Source organism: Bos indicus x Bos taurus, chromosome 2 (genome assembly GCF_003369695.1).
Source record: "Bos indicus x Bos taurus breed Angus x Brahman F1 hybrid chromosome 2, Bos_hybrid_MaternalHap_v2.0, whole genome shotgun sequence".
Classification (NCBI taxonomy): Eukaryota; Metazoa; Chordata; class Mammalia; order Artiodactyla; family Bovidae; genus Bos; species Bos indicus x Bos taurus.
The window spans coordinates 80,394,321-80,416,602 of NC_040077.1; positions in this window are offsets into that span (position 1 = coordinate 80,394,321).

The window sequence follows — 22,282 nt, forward strand, 5'->3', positions numbered from 1 at the left end:
GAAAAGACTCTGATGATAGGAGGGATTGGGGGTAGGAGGAGAAGGGGATGACAGAGGATGAGATGGCTGGATGGCATCACTGACTTGATGGACGTGAGTCTCAGTGAACTCCGGGAGTTGGTGATGGACAGGGAGGCCTGGCATACTGCGATTCATGGGGTTGCAAAGAGTCGTACACGACTGAGTGACTCAACTGAACTGAACTGAAGGGGTTACATCCCTATAGACATAAGAGAACAAAATGCTTGATCATGAGGACTGCCATGTATGTAGACCCTTTATGTAATACAGAAAGATGCAATGAATGATTTAAGTCAGTAGCACATCAACGTAATAAAAACTGTCTATATGCATCCAGATACTATCTTTTACCAAGGCTTCTCTGTTGATGCCTAATCGGCATATTAGGCTTTATGCTGATAGTTGCTGGCATGGGACTGTTAACTCCTTAATATCATGAGCAGAGTATTGGAAACAGGGACAGTATCTTCTCAGACTTGAACTTAGAACAGTTATTCTCAATCATCATTTAGTCACCAAGTATGTGCCAGGCGCTATTCTAGGTACTTGCAATAAATCAGTGAGACAGACCTCCACCCCACCCCTCCAGGAAAAAAAAAATCCCTGCTCTCATGGGGCTTGTTTTTCACTTAACGTGTTTATACAAAAGTACAGGTGGGCTTCTGTACCTGCTTGCCTCCTCCAGATATCCCTGTGTTTTGCCCTTGGAATCCACAGTGTGTGTTGTCTAGGAAATAGTCTGCCTCCCAACACTGAGAAAGTTATATCACAGGTGGACTTTTCAGACAGGATGGGCTTGGCAGGCTTCTCTTGATGCCTTGAGAGACCTTCACCTGCTTTTCCAGAGTGCCAGTGTGACATACTTTTCAACTGCAGCCAGGCTATGCCACCAGTCATGAAATGCTGCAATCCCAGCTCAGGTTTACGCAAGTAGAGTGTGGTCAATGTTAGCCAGAACCACTATGCAGAGTTTTCATTTAGTTTTCTTTTGACAAGATAGAGTATAGAAACAGTTAAATAGAACAAAGTTCACTGTAACATTTCCAAAATTAGTAACTATCATTTGATTGTTTTCAATGGAAAGAATAAGAAGTTTTTAGAATAGGCTTTAGATAAAGAATGGAGAATTGTCACTGTTTAGGAGATAAGAAGAGTAAATAATTATGCTTGGATTAAAAGAAGACTATTAACACGTAGAGGATGTGGATCAACATGGATTGTGTGTGTGTATGTGTGTGTGTGTATCTTAGGAAATAGAGGAAATGTGATTTAAGAGCTGGGAAAATGTGCAGTATCCCCTGGTTTCAGAGCCAATAATCTCTCATATGCTTTGTAAATGCACAAGGTGCTACCTGGGATGGATTTGAAAACTTCTAAATTCACTGAAACAGTTGTAAAATCACATGAAGACGGTTGATAGTTGACTGCAATTAGAGGAAGCTCCTATATCTTATTTGTTCTAGCAGGCACGGGGAATGTATTGAGCCCATGAAATGTGCTTTCGATAACCCATTAACAAAATCTGCCTGGATTACAACCTCCAGCCTTTTCCCTTTTCACTCTCATATTAGAGATAGGTAAAATCCTCAGTGCTGGGAGCATGAGGGAATGCAGTTTTCAACACAGGATATGTGATAACTCATTGAGCACACCTGGGCTGTGTTCCTGGCTAGATCCTCCACATACCCAATTCTGACATCAGAACTGATTTCTGTAGGCTCTAATGTGCCTGAAAAATTTCTTGCAAGTCAGTTTCCTCTTCTAACATATCCCAGGGGAATTTCCCCCTGGGGGTCTGTGAGGCAACATTAGATTTTGACTGTAATAAGATATTGCCATGTTGGGAGAGTTTTGTAAGACAAGTAGCACATTACATCTGTTGTTTTCCTTATATAGCGTGTATTTCACATGGAATGACACTGGAGCACAACCCAGGACTCTGTCTTAACTCCCCTGCAGTCTCGTACTTCCTCCTCCCCAATGATGGCAACTCCTGAAACACTTAGTAACATATGGTGACCTATCTGTGAAGTGTGCTGAACGCAGTGCATTTACTTTCTGACTCTGGAGTATTGTGTTTCATGTGGGGCATCATATTTTTTACAGGGATCTTGACAAACTGGCTCTTAGCCACCAGAAACTTTTTTTGGAACAAGGTAGGAGAAAAAAATAATTACATTCATATACGTATAACTAGTACCTGAGTAAAAGAGGGCTCCAAGTCAGCAAAGTGCGGTGAGAAACCGTTTGTAAGATAACGGGAGGTGTTCAGCCTAGAGGGATTGATTATTTATTTAGTTTTTGCAAGGGGTGGTGGCTACGATCCAAATGTTTGAAAGGCTGTCATGTGAAAATTCAAATTATTTTTTCTTTTTCCATGGAGTTCCAGTCAGCAGAACTAGACTCAGTATGTGAGATTCATGGATAAACAGATTTTATTAGAGTTATGCAGGGATGGAATATATATGTGCAAGCAAAAGACATAAGACCTTGTAAAGAGAATCCCTATACAGATGTCTTCCAATTCAATATTTGGTACTTTTCTGAATTAGGAGTTTCTTGTTCAGCTTTAATTTTGACAGAGGATTGATAAAGGCTTGAAAGACTTTTTTTTTCCTTCCTATGTCCCCTAATAGGATAAGATAATTGAGCCAACTAAGCTATTCCATGGCTTTAACAAAGTTGGTCTTATATCGGTTTTTCGTTTGCTTGTTTTTTTGAGTTATTTTCCCTTCGGAAGCATGTAATCCTATATGAAGGCAAACTTATAACATTAACTAAGAATCCACGGATCCTCTTGATAGCCTGAACAAGCCCTTAAGATTTTAACTGAACATAGTATCTTGCAGCTTCCTTGCTCGTAGAGCTGACCTGTGGGTGTTGTCTCCTCAGCATCTGTTCCCATTCCCTCTCCTTCCGCCTCCTCCACTGCATGCAGTCTTGGTATTTCCGTCAATCAGAGCTCCTTGCCTTTTCCAGGGGGCCAAGAGGGACTGGCTCCCTCTTGGCCAATCAGACTATCTCTTGAAATTTGAGTGATGAGACCCTGTGACTCAGGGACCGAGAGAGGTTGGAGCTGACTGTCTCACTACAGTCCACGGTGCAGGTCAAGTCTTTCAGTGCTGGTTTCCTGGATCCACATGCAGATGGAATGTTGATCTTACAAGTTGTTTGTTATGTGGCCATATTGCTTGATTGTTAAATGAGGAATTTATATCAAGCTCTGGAGTGTGTCCTTGTTTCCAGTGAGAAGGGAAAATGATGTATATGCAGTGTATACAATTAAGCATCTTTCGGGGAGAGATTTCCACAGGCTCATTTAACTAGAGGCCTTAGGGTGTGAGAATTCCTGCTTCCTGTAGTGCTGGAAAGTTAAGGTCAAATGCTGGATGTGTTTCAAGTTCTGAGACAATAACAGCCGATTTCAAAGCTGGTGTTTGTGTGTGCATGCATATGTGTGTGTACAGAACTGGAGAGGAAAAGCAGCCTCTAAAACTTTGCTTTGAAAGATGCCAAAACACTGAGCCACATATTTGTATGGAAAAGATCTGTGTGTTTGGATGAAACCTGTCCCTTTCATAAATACATGGCATGGGGAGGCCTGGCTCCTCTTGCCCTGCTTTTGAACTTTTGTTCACATTAAGCAATTTCCCTCACCTTGGCTGTTGAATTTCCCTTTGTAGTGAAATTCATGAGTACAGTGACCTGGCAAGAAAATGACGGAAAGAAAGGGTCTGCTGGACTAGATTGCATTTTTCCTGAACACTGATATATCAGGATGTATGGAACATGAGTCATCACTTTCTGCTGGAAACTTTTATGACCTTTACGGAGTAGGTCAAATTCCTCCCAAGCTGTGCTTCTTCACACCCCAGTGCATGACAGTAAAAGGGCAAATCCTAGGGAGGCAGAAGCACATTCATATTTTCTTCTTGCAATCTGTTACACATTATTGTCTTTTGACACACTTTGCTTCACATGATGGTACTAATGGTAGGAACTAAGGTCAGGAGCAATGGGAGATTTGTCTGGCATGCCTTTCATGACTGTTCTAACTCTCAGTTGGGGTAAACTTGGAGCCCTGTTAGACGAGTGTTGGTGAAGGGGAGGAGAATCTCTCTGAAAATCATTATAGGGGAGGCCCCTTAGGAAAAGCCACATTCCATACTGTGAGTCCAGGCCTTTCAGTAAACTAGAACTTGATGATAAACTAGAACAAACAGGCGAAAATACTGCAGCAATATTCCAGTCAAGGGTCATTGTGTAGAGAGTTACTCAGGTCTGCTTTTCCCAGGACCTCACAGTTTGATCAATGACATCAATAGAGAAGAATGTTAACTTTCAAGAAGAGTTTATGTTACCTATACTATACTCTTTAAAAATCTGGGGACTGGGGTGTGGTGCAAGGGAATAGGCTGGGGAAAATACACTGAAAATTTAAGTTTGAGTAGAACTTGTTCATAGAGGAGCCACCAGCTATATCAGCCCCTATTTTTTATTCTACAGGAATACTTCATCTTTCTAAAATCAGTTAGAAATGCAGAAGCCTACGCAGTGAATTTTTCTCATCTAAAAATTAAATCCCTAAGGCTTCTGACCACTTTTAACTTTTAATCTTTTTAAAATGAATTATGCACTTCTTTGCTTTCTTAAAAGATTTAGTTAAAATAATATAACGTTTCCATTTTTCTGTTTACTGTCAAATGCTTGGCTGTCACTTCTTATGACTGCCATTCCTGCCTCTAATGGACTTTCTCCCCATGACTAATTTGCCACTTTTAAATGGCAATGGCTAAAAATTCAACATGAATAAGCTTAGAAATGTTGATGATATAGGTCTTTGAATGGGAGAGAAGGAACCCTCGAGTTAGGAATATGAACTTTAACGGAATGAATTTGGTGACATGCATTGTCTCATCTTGGAGACCTTTACAGATGTTTCCCAGAGGATCTTTTTTGTCCATCTTTGGTTCTCAGTGGTGTCTTAGGCATTTGCAGTTACCAGATAAGTGACCCTCAGATAAGTAAGAACTTTTCTTCAAAGGTTAGAAAAAGAATCAAAGATACCTGTCATACACTTGGGAGTTGGGGTCAGGTGCAGAGTAGGTGGCAAAGTCACTTAAATTCAACAGTTTGATGGCTGTCCCTATGCTAACTTTCTCTGGGTGACTGCATAGGCATCTTCCACAGTCAAGATGCTGTGTCAGCATGAAGAAAAGCAGCAGATGGCTCCTAAAGATGCTATATATTGGGGAGAGGCTGGAAGGGCAGTGTTTAGATGTAACAGATAAAATGGGGAGGAGTCTTCTGCAGAGTTCGGCTGATGGACTTTGTGACTGTGACCAAGAGTTAGCACTCTGGGTTCTTAATTGAGCCATCTATAAAACTGTGAGTGACCTGTTCTTTAGGGCTGTATTTATCAAGAATTCAAGCGTCCAAAAAAAAAAAAAAAAAAAAAAGAATTCAAGCGTCCAGTGAGTCTTAGAGCATTTAGGAGCTTGGAAAAAGTACCCTGCTCACACACACTGTCAATACTTTTCTTTTAGACTAAGGAATCTAAGCAGATGAGAACAAGGCTGTGCCCTAGGGTGAGCTGACAAACAGCCCAGAGACTATGACTACAAAGCCAGTGATTTTTTTTTTTTTTAAATACCATAATGCTTTTAAATGTAAAATGTTGTGAGTGTAGCCAAAGGTTTTCCATTAGGAGCAAACCTAATACTAGTTTCCAGATGTCAAAATTCTGATGTTAAGATTAGGTGATTTTTCACACTTAAGCAAAAGATGGCAACTGATCATCTCTGGTAAATGATCAAATGATTTAGAAAAGTTGTTTTTATCTTTTTTATCTATCAGTAGATGGCAGGAGATAACCATCAAATCAGGATTTAAAAAGGAAACAAAATGATAGAATTCAGTCTTTGTTCCTTGCATTCCCTGGAAAAATGGCTATCTAGGGTAGTTAGTGTGCTGTTAGGTTGGTACCTGGGGAGACAGTAGTTTTGAATATGGATTTGAGTTCAATTATTAGGTTCCTGATTAATCTGGCAAGATTACAGTTGGTTTAAAACAATAGTCAAATGCTGGAACTAAATTTACTCTCTTTTGAAGAGACACCTGGAGAAATGATTCATCACTCATGTTGCTAAGATTAATTGGGCATTATAATTGTGTTAAGTGGATTCACACACCGTGTAAAAATCTGGGAGTTTTTCCTATTTTCTTTCTCCTCCCCGCTCCCCCTGTCCCCTTTAAGCAGGGAAGAGAGAAAACAGAGTTAGTTACCTTCAGTGTGGTTTAGGGATATCCAGCATAACTGATTTTATCTGCTGCTGCTGCTGCTACGTTGCTTCAGTCATGTCCGACTCTGTGAGACCCCATAGATGGCAGCCCACCAGGCTCCCCCGTCCCTGGGATTCTCCAGGCAAGAACACTGGAGTGGGTTGCCATTTCCTTCTCCAATGCATGAAAGTGAAAAGTGAAACTGAAGTCACTCAGTCATATCCGACTCCTAGCGACCCCATGGACTGCAGCCTACCAGGCTCCTCCATCCATGGGATTTTCCAGGCAAGAGTACTGGAGTGGGGTGCCATTGCCTTCTCCATGACTTTATCTAAGATTATACAAATACAGCATCACAGTTAAAACAATACTAAGCACAGGGATGTTTTCCACATGCCATAATCCCATGAATTGATGATTTTCATGATCTTTTTCATGAAGATTACATTTGATTTTATTAGTTTTTCTGAAGTGCAGACTTATCTTAGAAGTACTAGACCCATATTTCCCTAATTTGGAGATTATGTTGCTCAGTTGCCAAGTTGAGTCTGACTCTTTGTGACCCCATGGACTGTGTCATGCTAGGCTTCTCTGTCCTTCACCATCTCCTGGAATTAGCCCAGACTCATGTCCATTGATTCGGTGATGCCATCCAACCATCTCATCCTCTGTCGTCCCCTTTCCTCCTGCCCTCAATCTTTCTCAGCATCAGGGACTTTTCCACTGAGTCTGCTCTTCACATCAGGTGGCCAAAGTATTAGAGCTTCTGTTTCAGTGTGAGCCCTTCCAATGATTATTCAGGGTTGAATTCCTTTAGGATTGACTGGTTGGATCTCCTTGCAGTCCAAGGGACTCTCAAGAGTCTTCTCCAGCACAACAATTTAAAAACATCAATTCTTCGGCGCTCAGCCTTCTTTATGGTTCAACTCTCAAATCCGTACATGACTACTGGAAAAGCCATAGCTTTGACTATACGGACCTTTGTCAGCAAAGTGACATCCCTGCTTTTTAATATGCTGCCTAAGTTTGTCATAGATTTTCTTCCAAGGAGCAAGCATCTTTTAATTTCCTTTAGTCACCATCCACAGTGATTTTGGAGCCCAGTAAAATAAAATCTGCTACTGTTTGCACTTTTTCCCCTTCTAATTGCCATGAAGTGATGGAATCAGATGTCATGATTTTAGCTTTTTGAATGTGGAGTTTTAAGCCAGCTTTTTCACTCTCCCCTTTCACCCTCATCAAGAGGCTCTTTAGTTCCTCTTTGCTTCCTACCATTAGAGTGGTATCACCTGCCTATCTAAGGTTGTTGATATTTCTCCCAGCAGTCTTGATTCCAGCTTGTGATTCATCCAGCTTGGCATTTCACATGATGTACTCTGTGTTAAATAAGCAGGGTGACAATACACAGACTTGATGTACTCCTTTCCCAATTTTGAACCAGTCTTTTGTTCCATGTCCTCTTCTAACTATTGCTTCTTGAACTGCATGCAGGTTTCTCAGGAGACAGTTAAGATGGTCTGGTATTCCCATCTGTTTAAGAATGTCCCAGTTTGTTGTAATCCCCTTCCCAGATAGCTCAGACTGTAAAGGATCTGCCTACAATGCAGGAGACCTTGGTTCGATTCCTGGGCCAGAAAGAACCCTGGAGAAGGAAATGGCAACCCACTCCAGTATTCTTTTTTTTTTTAATTAAAAAATATTTATTTATTTTAATTGGAAGCTAATAACTTTACAATATTGCAATATTGCAGTGGTTTTTGCCATACGTTGACATGAATCAGCCACAGTTGTACATGTGTCCCCCTGTCTCAAACCTCCCTCCCACCTCCCTCCCCATCCCACCCCCCTGCATTGTCCCAGTGCACCAGCTTTGAGTGCCCTGTTTCATGCATCAAACTTGGACTGGCCATCAATTTCACATATAGTAATATACATGTTTCAGTGTTATTCTCTCAAATCATCCCACCCTCACCTTCTCCCACAGAGTCCAAAAGTCTTTATATCTGTGTCTCTTTTGCTGTCTTGCATATAGGGTCATCATTACCACCTTTCTAAATTCCATATATATCTGTTAATATACTGGATTGGTGTTTTTCTGACTTACTTCACTCTGTATAATAAGCTCCAGTTTCATCCACCTCATTAGAACTGACTCAAATGTGTTCTTTTTAATAGCTAAGTAATATTCCATTGTGTATATGTACCACAACTTTCTTATCCATTCATCTACCGATGGATATCTAGGTTGCTTCCATGTCCTAGCTATGGTAAACAGTGCTGCAATGAACATTGGGGTACACATGTCTCTTTCAATTCTGGTTTCCTCGGTGTGTATGTCCAGCAGTGGAATTGTTGGATCGTATGGCAGTTCTATTTCCAGTTTTTTAAGGAATCTCCACACTGTTTTCCATAGTGGCTGTACTAGTTTGCATTCCCACCAACTGTGTGAGAGGGTTCCCTTTTCTCCACACCTTCTCCAGCATTTATTATTTGTAGACTTTTTGATAGCAGCCATTCTGACCAGTGTGAGATGGTACCTCATTGTTGATTTGCATTTCTCTGATAATGAGTGGTTTTTCCTTGGTCATGCATGGATGTGAGAATTGGACTGTGAAGAAGGTTGAGTGCCGAAGAATTGATGCTTTTAAACTGTGGTGTTGGAGAAGACTCTTGAGAGTCCCTTGGACTGCAAGGAGATCTAACCAGTCCATTCTGAAGGAGATCAGCCCTGGGATTTTTTTGGAAGGAATGATGTTAAAGCTGAAACTCCAGTACTTTGGCCACCTCATGCGAAGAGTTGACTCGTTGGAAAAGACTCTGATGCTGGGAGGGATTGCGGGCAGGAGGAGAAGGGTGACAGAGGATGAGATGGCTGGATGGCATCACTGACTCTATGGATGTGAATCTGAGTGAACTCCGGGAGTTGGTGATGGACAGGGATGCCTGGCGTGCTGCGATTCATGGGGTCGCAAAGAGTCGGACACGACTGAGCGACTGAACTGAACTGATAATGAGTGATGTTGAGCATCTTTTCATGTGTTAGTCATCTGTATTGTCTTCTTTGGAGAAATGTCTGTTTAGTTCTTTGGCCCATTTTTTGATTGGGTCATTTATTTTTCTGGAATTGAGCTGCATGAGCTGCTTATATATTTTTGAGATTCTTTGTCAGTTGCTTCATTTGCTATCATTTTCTCCCATTCTGAAGACTGTCTTTTCACCTTGTTTATAGTTTCCTTCATTGTGCAAAAGCTTTCAAGTTTACTTAGGTCCCATTTGTTTATTTTTGCTTTGATTTCCATTACTCTGGGAGATGGCTCATTGAGGGTCTTGCTGTGATTTATGTCAGAGAGTGTTCTGCCAATATTTTCCTCTAGGAGTTTTATAGTTTCTGGTCTTACATTTAAATCTTTAATCCATTTTAAGTTTATTTTTGTGTATGGTGTTAGAACATGTTCTACTTTCATTCTTTTACAGGTGGTTGACCAATTTTCCCAGCACCACTTGTTAAAGAGATTGTCTTTTCTCCATTGTATGTTTTTGTCTCCTTTGTCAAAGATAAGGTGTCCATAGGTGTGTAGATTTATCTCTGGGCTCTCTATTTTGTTCCACTGATCTATATTTCTGACTTATTCCAGTACCATACTGTCTTGATGACTGTAACTTTGTAGTATAGTCTGAAGTCAGGCAGGTTGATTTCTCTAGTTCCATTCTTCTTTCTCAAGATTGCTTTGGCTATTTGAGTTGTTTTTTTTGTGTGTGTGTGTTTCCATACAAATTGTGAAATTATTTGTTCTAGTTCTGTGAAAAATACTGTTGGTAGCTTGATAGGGATTGCACTGAATCTCTAGATTGCTTTGGGTAGTATACTCATTTTCACTATATTGATTCTTCTGATCCATGAACATGGTATATTTCTCCATCTATTTGTGTCATCTTTGATTTCTTTCATCAGTGTTTTACAGTTTTCTATATATAGGTCTTTTGTTTCTTTAGGTAAATTTATTCCTAAGTATTTTATTCATTTTGTTGCAATGGTGAATGGGATTGTTTCCTTAATTTCTCTTTCTGTTTTCTCATTGTTAGTGTATAGGAATGCAAGGGATTTCTGTGTGTTGATTTTATATCCTGCAACTTTACTATATTCATTGATCAGCTCTAGTAATTTTCTGGTGGTGTCTTTACAGTTTTCTATGTAGAAATTATAGAAAGATCATGTCATCTGTAGGATGAAATCATGTAGGATCACGTCATCTGCAAACAGTGCCACTCCAGTATTCTTTCCTGGAGAATCCCATGGAGAGAGGAACGTGGCAGGCTACAGTCCATGGGGTCACAAAGCTACAGACAGGAGCAACTAAGACACACAGTCAAAGGCTTTAGCATAGTCAATGAAGCAGAAGTAGATGTTTTTCTGGAATTCTCTTCCTTTTTCTATGATCCAGAGGATGTTGGCTATTTGGTCTCTGGTTACTCTGCCTTTTCTAAATTCAGCTTGTCCTCTGGAAGTTCTTGGTTCACATACTGTTGAAGCCTAGCTTGAGGGATTTTGAGCATTACCTTACTAGCATGTATTATGGAATTTCCACGAATTGAAATTTTCAATCTTTTTTATCCACTTGCCACCACTTACCAATGATGTGATTCTTTTCTATGTTACAGGCATTTGAGTCAGCTATATTATTATTATTTGTTAACACTGTCCCCGTTTGAATCTTATTTCTTAGAAAATCTTTAAGAAAAAACCTAGTCATTTATAGGCCTTTTTTTTACACAACTTAACTGAAAACTGTCTGTAGGTAGAAGGCCAACTCCAGGCACATTTGCACTGGAATCACATCTACTGTCAATCTTGGTTAATGTGGAGCTGGAACTGTCATGGGCTTGGCTCTAACGGCTCCACAGGTTGAGAGATTCAATCCTGGAAAGCAGAAATGGAACTGAATTTGCTTTCAAGAAAGCCCTACTACTTTTTCCTTGTAAGTATCTCCACTAGGAAAAATCTTTTAATCAAAAATACATTGTCATCCTTTGAAAAAATTCAAATTATGACCAGTACCAAAATATCTTGTCAAGGACTACAAAAACAATCTATCTAGTCTCTGTAGTATGTTGCCTGAAATTTCCACACTTGTCAGTTAGTGTTACCAAGCTTAGTACTGTGCTACTATACAGTTGGAGATGCTCTGTTGGGTCAGTATATGTTACCTCTAGGTGGGGCATGAATGCAGTAGCCTGAATAACCTTTTTACTGAGAGTTTAAAATTTATTATATGCTGTAATTATTAGATTCACAGCATAGGGACTTCCCTGGTGGTCCAGTGGTTAAGAATATGCTTTCCAATGCAGGAGATATGGATTCAATCCCTGGTCAGGGAACTAAAATCCCAGATGCATGGGGCAATTAAGCTTGCATGCCACAACTAAACATCCTGCATGCCCCAACTAAGACCCAATGCAGCCAAATAAATAAATATCTTTTTTTTTTTTTAAAGAAATTTAAGCCAATTTCCCCAACAGCAAGTGAGCTATATTCCTTACTCAATTATTTGTGGTGCTTTCTTGACCATGTGCTAAATGTAAAAGTTTAGGGTATCTATAAAATTCAGTGTTGAAAATATATTCTTTTCTCCCCTTTCAAATGTGTTATTGAATGACAATCTTGTGTATAGGCTACATCTTACTGATGCTTGTATATTAAGGACTGGCATAGGTATATTAGAAATATTTTATTTCATGTATTGACAAGAAAAATTAAACTGACCTAAGACTCATTATAAGTCCCACATATGCTCTGAAAGTTCAACAAAAATATTTTCCAAAATCTAAGAAAATATTTAGATGGTAAAACATGATTTTTAAAATGTTTTGCATTTTGAATTTTTAAGGAGTGAAAACTTAAGCCACATTCTTCTAGTGTGAAGTAATCTGCTTTAAAACTCAGTTGCTACCCATGTAGAGAAGAAAGTTGTTTCTGAAGTGATGGTACAATATATATTTATATGTGTATATATATTTTTTTCCCTTGCGATAATGGTAGAGGTACAGAGAATTCCTTGAGAAACAGTTTACATTCTTTGACTGTGCTGTTATTGAGGAGGAATAGAGAAGTATGAAAGACTGAACATTTTCCTTTTTTTTTTCTTTAGAGCCGTGTAATAATAGGCAAAACCAGGTTTTATGCAAAATCAATGGAGGTGAGTTATTTTGACAGAAAATTTTCATCCTTCACTGATTATGTGGTATTCCAGATAATAAATATTTTAAGTCAGTGCATTGTTGGTAATTTATTAGGCAGTATGAAATAATGAAAACAATACAGAAGTCTGAAGATAAAAATAGACTGGTGAAACAGCAAGTCCATATAACTGTTAGCTACTTTCTAGAGTTTTACTATTATAGGTTAGTGGAAGAGAAGAACATGGTTAGTAAAAGACCTGGGCATTTTCCATTTATTTTAAAATTGTTTTCCTCTATATTTTTCTGCAAGGGTTATACTTTTTCCCCAAAGAAAACAAACTCAGAAAAACATCTTTTGTTACAAGTCTGAGCATGTAGTTTTATTTCTATCTTACTTCTGCTTTCCTCCAAATCTAGACAATGCATTCATACCGCTAAGTTCAGATATTATTCATCAGGATCAATGCAAAAATTATATTCTTCACAGAATATAGAAATAAATAGGGCCCATGAAACTTATTTTCAATCAATTCAAGTTATTACTTGTTTCATGTTTTAGTAGCGTCACCAGGTACTGAAACCCATGATGGAGAAACAACTGTTTCAGAGATGCTTGGGGTAGAAGAGTTGTGTGTTCTCTGACCTTGTAAGAGCTTAGGCCCCAGACAAATCAGCAAGCATCTCAGTGGTAGAGTGGAGATCAAGTACTGACTCTAGACCCAGTGGCCAGTCCCATCCTGTCTCTGCCTCCCATTTTAAGACTTTGTATCAGCCATTTAACTTCTCTCTTTTAGTTTTCTTGTTTGGAAGATGGATATTATTCTAAGGATTAAGTAAGCTAATATATGTAATGCACTTTAAACAAGGACTGGCACAGACTAAGAACTTGATGTAAATGTTTGTTAAATAAACTTCTTGGGAAGAATATGAAGGCAAGAGAGAGAGAACGAGGCACATGGAGTCTCCAAGAGCTTGTTTGTCTGAAATGCAGGATTCTACTGCTGAAGAGTGGAGAAATAGCTCCAGAAAGAATGAAGAGGCTGAGCCAACGTGAAAACAATGCCTAGTTGTGAATGTGACTGGTGATGGAAGTAAAGTCTGATGCTGTAAAGAACAATATTGCATTAAAACCTGGAGTGTTAGGTCATGAATCAAGGCAAATTGGAAGTTGTTAAACAGGAGATGGCAAAAGTAAACATCTACATTTTAGGAATCAGTGAACTAAAATGGACCAGAATGGGCAAATTTAATTGAGATAACCTTTATATCTACTACTTTGGGCAAGAATCCATTAGAAGAAATGGTGTAGCCCTCATAGTCAACATAAGAGTCCAAAATGCAGTACTTGGGTGCAATCTCAAAAATGACAGACTGATCTTTGTTCATTTCCAAGGGAAACCACTCAGTATCACAGTAGTCCAAGTCTATGCCCTAACCACTAATGCCGAAGATGCTGAATTTGAATGGTTCTAAGAAGACCTACAAAACCTTCTAGAATTAAAGCCTAAAAACATGTCCTTTTCATCAGAGGGGACTGTAATGAAAAAGTAGCAAGTCAAGAGATACCTGGAGTAACAGGCAAATTTGGCCCTACAGTACAAAATGAAGCAGGGCAAAGGCTAACAGAGTTTTGCCAAGAGAACACACTGGTCATAGCAAACACCCTCTTCTGACAACACAAGAGAAGACTTTACACATGAGCATCACAAGATGGTCAATACTGAAATCAGATTGATTATTTTCTATGCAGCCAAAGATGGAGACTCTCTATACAATGAGCAAGATCAAGACCAGGAGCTGACTGTGGCTCAGATCATGAACTCCCTATTGCCAAATTCAGACTTAAATTGAAGGAAGTAGGGAAAAATCACTAGATCATTCAGGTATGACCCAAGTCAAATCCCTTATGATTATTCACTGGAAGTGACAAATAGAGTTAAGGGATTAGATCTAATAGACAGAGTGCCTGAAAAACTATGGACAGAGTTTGGTAACATTGTGCAGGAGGTGAAGATCAAAACCAGGCCCAAGAAGAAGAAATGCAAAAAGGCAAAATGATTGTCTCAGGAGGCCTCACAAAGAGCTGAGAAATGAAGAGAAGCTAAAGGCAAAGGAGAAAGGAAAGATATTCCCATCTGAATCCAGAGTTCCAAAGAATAGCAAGAAAAGTGAAGAAAGCCTTCCTCAGTGATCAATGCAAAGAAATAAAGGAAAACAAAAGAATAGGAAAGACTAGAGATCTCTCCAAGAAAATTAGAGACACCAAGGAAACGTTTCTTTCAAAGATGGGCACAATAAAGAACAGAAATGGTATGGACCTAACAGAAGCAGAAGATATTAAGAAGAGGTGGCAAGAATACACAAAAGAACTATACAGAAAAGATCTTAATGACCCAGATAACCACGATGGTGTGATCACTCACCTAGAGTCAGACATCCTAGAGTGCAAAGTCAAGTGGGCCTTAGGAAGCATCACTATGTATAAAGCTAGTGGAGGTGGTGGAATTTCAGCTGAGCTATTTCAAATCATAAAAGGTGATGCTGTGAAAGTGCTTCACTCAAGTATGCCAGCAAATTTGTAAAACTCAGCAGTGGCCACAGGACTGAAAAATGTCAGTTTTCATTTCAATCCCAAAGAAAGGCAGTGACAAAGAATGTTCATACTACTATACTCATCTCACACACTAGCAAAGTAATGGTCAAAATTCTCCAAGCTAGGCTTCAACAGTATGTGAACTGAGAACCTCCAGATGTTCAAGCTGGTTTTAGAAAAGGCAGAGGAACCAGAGATTAAATTGCCAACATCTGTTGGATCATAGAAAAAAAAAAAAAGAATTCCAGAAAAACATGTACTTCTGCTTTATTGACTACACTAAAGCTTTTGACTGTGTGGATCATAACAAAATATGGAATTCTTAGAGATGGCAATAGCAGACCACCTTACCTGCCTCCTGAGAAATTTGTATGCAGATCAAGAAGCAACAGTTAGAACTGGATATGGAACAATGAACTGGTTCCAAATTGGGAAAGGAGTATGTCAAGGCTATATATTCTCACCATGCTTATTTAACTTATATGCAAAGTACATAATGTGAAATGCCAAACTGGATGAAGCACAAGCTGGAATCAAGATTGCAGAGGTAAATAGCATTAATCTCAGATACGCAGATGACAGATGACACCACCCTTATGGCAGAAAGCAAAGAGGAACTAAAGAGTCTCTTGATGAAGGTGAAAGAGAAGAGTGAAAAAGCTGGCTTAAAACTCAACATTCAAGAACTGAAGATTGTGGTATCTGGTCACATCACTTCATGGCAAATAGATGGGGATACAATGGAAACAGTGACAGACTTTATTTTCTTGGGCTCCAAAATCACCACAAATGGTGACTGCAGCCATGAAATTAAAAGATGCTTGCTCTTGGAAGAAAAGCTATGACAAACCTAGACAGTAGATTAAAAAGCAGAGACATTGCTTTACTGACAAAGGTCCTCATAGTCAAAGCTATGGATTTTCCAGTAGTCATGTATGGATGTGAGAGTCAGACCATAAAGAAAGTTGAACGCCGAAGAATGGATGCTCTTAAAATGTGATGTTGGAGAAAACTGTTGAGAGTCCTTGGGACTGCAAGGAGATCAAACTAGTCAATCCTAAGGGAAATCACTCCTGAATATTCATTGGAAGGACTGAAGCTGAAGCTTCAATACTTTGGCCACCTGATAGGAGGAACTTACTCATTGGAAAAGACCCTGAAGCTGGGAAAAATTGAAGGCAGGAGGAGAAGGGGACGACAGAGGATGAGATGGTTGGATGCATTACTGACTCGATGCACATGAGTTTGAGGAGGCTCCAGGTGTTGGTGATTGATAGGGAAGCCTGGTGTACTGTAGTCCATGGGGTCGCAAAGATTCTGACATGACTGAGTGACTGATCTGAACCGTACTGAGGCTTGGGAAAGTGGAGAAAATGGGTCTTGACAAGTTCTGCAGCCAACAATCAAAGTTTGCATTTACTTCACAGAGTGGGAGGAAGGCTGTTGTCCATATGAAGCACCCCATTTCTGTGTGAAGAATGTGGGTGAGAACGAAGACCAGAAGCGGAGGACAGCAAGAGAGAGACTGTGGAAGGCTGTTTCCTTTGTTCTTCAATTTACAACCATGATTGCTCATGTGTTTGTTTGCTTTTGGCTATGGGACATGTGGGATCTTAGTTCCCCAAGAGGGCATGTAACCTGTGCCTCCTGCAGTGGAAGTTTTCAGTTTTAACCACTGGACTGATAGGGAAGTCCCTGCTCATGTGTTTGTGTTTTTAAGTCACCTCAGATTTTTTTGAATAATAGGTGAGCTATACATTTACTCATTTAATAAGGTAAAAAAAAGAAGTTCAGGTAATAAATAATTTAAAAATAGGTATGGGCAAGGAGATCATCGTTGGGCTGAAGAATAAGTAAACTGGGGCTATGGGAGTGACACTAATGCTTAGGTCGATTACTTACTAAGAGGTAACACATACGTTATGTTGAGGTGCTGGGCTCCAGAAAAGGTAGTTATGAATAACTTATAGTAATGGTAAGTGTGAAGATTTTGAATGAGTAAAAAGAAACAATTTACTTTTAAGTAAAGAGATCTTCAGAATAGTGGATAGTGTGGGATTGGATTGAAGCAGAGAGAAAAAAAGAGGTGAGAACTCAGAGAGCTACTCTTACTTTGTCCTCTGCAACAAACATGGGGTGCCTACAGTCTGTCCCCTAAAAGGAACCATTGATGGGAATACTGTCTTCAGTGATAACTCCTGGTAGCACTAAAAGTATGATTTTGAATTAAATTTGAAAATTTCCTCAAAGCTGCTTCTTCAAAGACAAATGACTCTCTTTCAATATGTCTAGTTAAATAAAATAATGGATGTGAATGGCTTTGCAAAACATTAATGTGCTATAAAATGTAAGGCGTTATCATTGTGTACTCTGTGTTAGAAAATATGCCATAAAAAGAGATTATTTTTGTGGACTAAATAGTCAAATATGGGCTGCATGACAGCACTGTGAAGTCAAGTCATAATTGATAAACGACTGTACCCAGAGAGGATTGATTAATGTGTGGATGCTAACCTTGAAGAACACGGCAGGTATAACACTCCAGGGTTTTTTATTTTGTTTTCTTTCTCTGGCCCTTTCTTGTATAAACTATTTTTCAGTGAGTAAAAGACATACTTATCAAATTTAATGATGAGACTGCTATGGGGCAGGTAGCTCATATACATCAACCATAAGAAGTGTACTGCTGGATGCATAAACCAAGCTTCAGGTATCTAGGAGCATGCCCAAGACCTTGGACTATGATGGTAGACAGTATTATATTATTCTTTTCAGCGAGAATAATAACTTGCCCAGTAGAACAGAAGAACTGAGATTTGAAGCTAGGCAATATGAAGTCAGAGAATGTACACTTAAGCCACTTTGCTTATTATTCACTCATTTACTTAACAGAGTGCTCATACCTACACCAAGGATTGATCTGAGCTCTATACAAGTGTTACAGTACTCACGTAATCCTCATAGCAATCCTATGCAGTAGATTTTTATTTTATAGCTTAGAAACTGAGGCACAGGCAAGCTGAATAGCCTTCCCAAGGGCTCACAGCTAAGTAAGTGGATTCAAACACAGGCGATTTGGTTGGGGAATCCATGCCTCTGACACCATGACATGCTCTGTGGTCAATTGCTTTATGCTAAACTGCTCTATGCTCTGCCCCTGCTCTGTGCTAAACTGCCTTCAACACTGTACCCAACTTCACACAGCCAGATCTGAAGTGAGCATGCCCTCTCTTTACACCTGGGAGCCAGAAATTCTTTGAGGTTTACAAAGGAGGCAATGAGCATTTATGATTCAGTTGATGCTCTTTTGACCTACCTTGGAGCATCCATGCCTGAAGGCATCTTTTGGGATGCCACCAATTCAATCTTAGATGCTTAAATCCTTGTCTATGGTTCTCTGTGCCAGACAGCATTTCCTCCTGCATAAAATACATCCTTATTCTCATTATATCTCTCCATAAAACTTTCATCAATTTGAAAATTGTAAAATGCATTCCTTTTTATGCAGACATTTAATCTATGGTTAAATGACAATTGAGCAATATATCCTCCTGCATACTCAAATACCATCTTAACTCTGCAATTTGAAAATAAATTGACAGTCTTAAAATTGGCATGGGTTTTAAGGAAATGAAATACTCTTCAACTACAGTCTTTTGAGAATGTTTATCTGCAAAACAAACTATAGGACACACTCTGGCTTGATCAACAGATTCTATTTAAGAGAGTGTTCAGACAGAACTACTAGTTTGGCAAATCTCATTTGGACTTATCTGTGGGCCAAATGCTGTTTCCTTCTTATATGCATGGATGAAGCCAGAACTTTCAACCTCTCAGCCTCTCAACCTCTCACTTTCAGAAAGAGTGAAGTTTAAAATATAAAGGTGTTGTTTTCACTTCACACCCAAATGTCAGAGTAAGATATTCTGATTTCTCTTGATTGGCTCCAGGTGATGTTAAGTGGAATGCAGGAAATTATCAAAATCAATCTATCTTCAAAGGCTTTCTTTGAAATTACAGGATCTGAATCAAAATGTAAAATAAAATTATTTTTATTCTAAGCTTCCTTCCATCATTTTTCATACCTTTCTCTCTACCAAGAAGCAAGTAAAATAACATCTTTTTTGCCCTCTAGAAAGGTTATTGTAAGAGCTTTAATATTTTCCAAAGAAATACAGTATTTCTTAAACAATCTGACTTTTGCTTGCTGGGTTTCTAAAGGGTTTAATTACTAGCTTTCTCAAGGGTTAAAAATGAAAATATTCCCATGTTGACTCATCAGCATAGTGACTTACATATTAACAATAAAATGCAAAGCATGAATAATAAAGAATACAGCTAGCACTGAGAAAGGTAATACATGACCAACCATAATTATTAAAAAGTCTGGATATTTAAATACTGTCACCTAAGAACTTCTAAGCATCCTAAAAGAATAAGGGTCCTGATCAAAATCCAAGTCTAGTAGAAAGTGGCCCATTCTAAAAAGCAAGATGAAATACAGAGTAATCAAAAATATAATTCCAAAAATACTCTCAAATGTCTTGTTTCATGATATATGATTGGTTGATTGATAGCCTTAACTTTTACCTATGAGTTTGTTAGAAATGCACAAGCTTGGGCCACAACCCAGATCCTCTGAACCAGAATCGATTCATATGTACATTAAAGTTTGAAAAATCATTAAAAGTGTTTTCAAGGATGGAATTATGTGAATAATTACTATTTTAAAAAACAATACCACATACCAAGAGTTAATGGTCATCCTTATTTTTACAATGGGATCAACATTTCATAATGGGAAAAATCCTTCTATTCTATTGATCTGGAAAGATAATGACTGATACAGAAATATTTTTCCTGGAGGAGCAAAAGCAGTTCTTTAGGCGAAGGAATATCGCTCATCAGTTTCAGTAACAGCAAATGCCAACTTGACCTGCATTGTTATTTCTGACATGTCACCTTGCATTTCTCATCACATTATGCTGGTGAATTCTTTTCTTTCCTTTTTTATTTTTGGCTCAGAGAAGGAAACTGACCTCAAGGTTGCCACAGGCATTTGGTAACAGGGTCCTCCTTGTCTGTTCTGTTCCATCCGAGGCATCTGCTGCAGCAGCTTTTTACCTGGGTGATTTTAGGAGCTTATCAATCATGAGACTGTTGAGATACCTGGGCCATCAAGCCAGCATCTCTCCCATGAGATGATAACTCGTGTTAATAATAAACTAAAGCTGTGATAGGAGATGTGGGAAAAATAGAAATCAGAGCGGTGCCCTGAAGCTGGGAGGGAACAGGTGAGCGAGTCGGGACTAAGGGAGGAGAGCTATACCTTAAGTCACGAGGGAGGATGTAGAGCAAATAGATCTTTCGGCGGCAGCAGCTTTGGGGAGTCCATGGCCATCAGTCACTCCCTACTCCTTCTTGGCTGCCTGACAGCGGGGATAGCACCTGCTACCACACGTTTCTTGATCTATGATCTTGGAGAAGGTTTATGCTAAATTTTCTAGGATGAGATCAGGTGCGTTCAGGGTGGTATGGCGTAGATACTGGATGCTTGGGGCTGGTACACTGGGACGACCCAGAGGGAGGGTATGGGGAGGGAGGAGGGAGGAGGGTTCAGGATGAGGAACACAGGTATACCTGTGGCGGATTCATTTCGGTATTTGGCAAAACTAATACAATATTGTAAAGTTTAAAAATAAAATAAAATTAAAAAAAAGAAAAAAAATAAATTTACTAGGAAAGAAGATATGGCTGTGAGACACAAAGACCATATTATTACTTTTAATAGTTTATATTAGCTGAAGGATTAGAGGAGTGCAGGTGGCTTTTTAACCCAGGAGCCATTTAGGCTGTGAATAGAGAGAGCTTCTGTCCCAAAGCTCTGGGTGAGAAAGTTCACCGTGGCAGTGCCATTGACACTGTCCGTCACATTGCAGACTCACTCCTTCTTGGCATGGAGAGGCTGATGTTGTAACTAGGACTTCTGAATTGTTCCAGCTGACTTTGCTGTTTGTATGTTTTCAATGAAAGGATTGTCTGTCAGGGTCAAAATAGACTTGCAACTGTATAGCTAAGCTTTTGTAAATGAGGAAGGAAAATTTTAGCCCTGTTAGGCTAGGAATAAGCACCCCACTAAAGCTGTTTTCCACCGTTTCTTACCCTGCCAATATTCACATGCACAATGTGAGTTGCCCTGGTTGTCTGACTGGTGTCTTGGATTCCATCCTTACAACCCCTGTCTATCCTCCATAGAGCATCCATAGTTCATACCATAAAATGTAAGGTAGGTCATGCCAGTTATCTGCTGTAAGCCCTCCAGTGTCTTCTCATCCCATCCAGAGGAAAATCTGAATTCCCAACTTTGGCAGACAAGCCCTGTCAGATGTGGCTGCCCACCACCCACACTCTATGCCATCTGGCATCATCTCCTGCTTCCCTCTCTATTGCCCAGCCACCCTGGCCTTCTCCATCCTCACACATACATTACATAAGGCATTTCTCACCTCAGGGTCTCTGTCTGGGTTATAATTACCCCAGATAGATATTAATCCTTCATTTTAAGTTTCTACTCAAGAGTTACCCCATCTGAGAAACTGCTCTCAGCATCTTTATAATCCCTATTCTCCAACACTTGTATAATTTTAAAACATCTGATACATTATATAGTTGTCTTTTCCACTATATCTCTTCCCCAACTAGGAAATAACTCTGTACAAGTGGAGACTTGCTCATTTTGTTTGCTACTGTCTCTCTCTGAAGAAAAATACTAAGAAAAATGTTCAGTTAATATTTGTGAACGAATGATTTTCATTGTTTGTCTGCACACCTGGTACTTTGCTCATTTCCTCACTGTTTGGTTCAGAAGAACTTTTTCACCTTTGTGGTTTTGTGTTTTCCTATTTTTTCCAGTCTGGGGTGTCCTGTTACTCTCCAGTGTCAGGATGTTCAAGTCTTCATTTTCTTCAAGTACCCTGTTTTCCAAGAAACCTTCCCTGCATCTGTGCTCAGAGCTGGCTGTGTCTTCTAATCCACCAGCACTGCCTGCTTCCCTCACTGCACATCTTAAGTCCTCTCTGCCCTGTATCAGCACTATTCATCTTCTGGAAGCTTTAAAGCAGGGCCAGGTCTGGTTTATTCTTGTTCCCAACTACCCCCTGCCATGTGTTCCTTGTTCCTTTGTACATGAAAGGTGCTAATGTACATTTG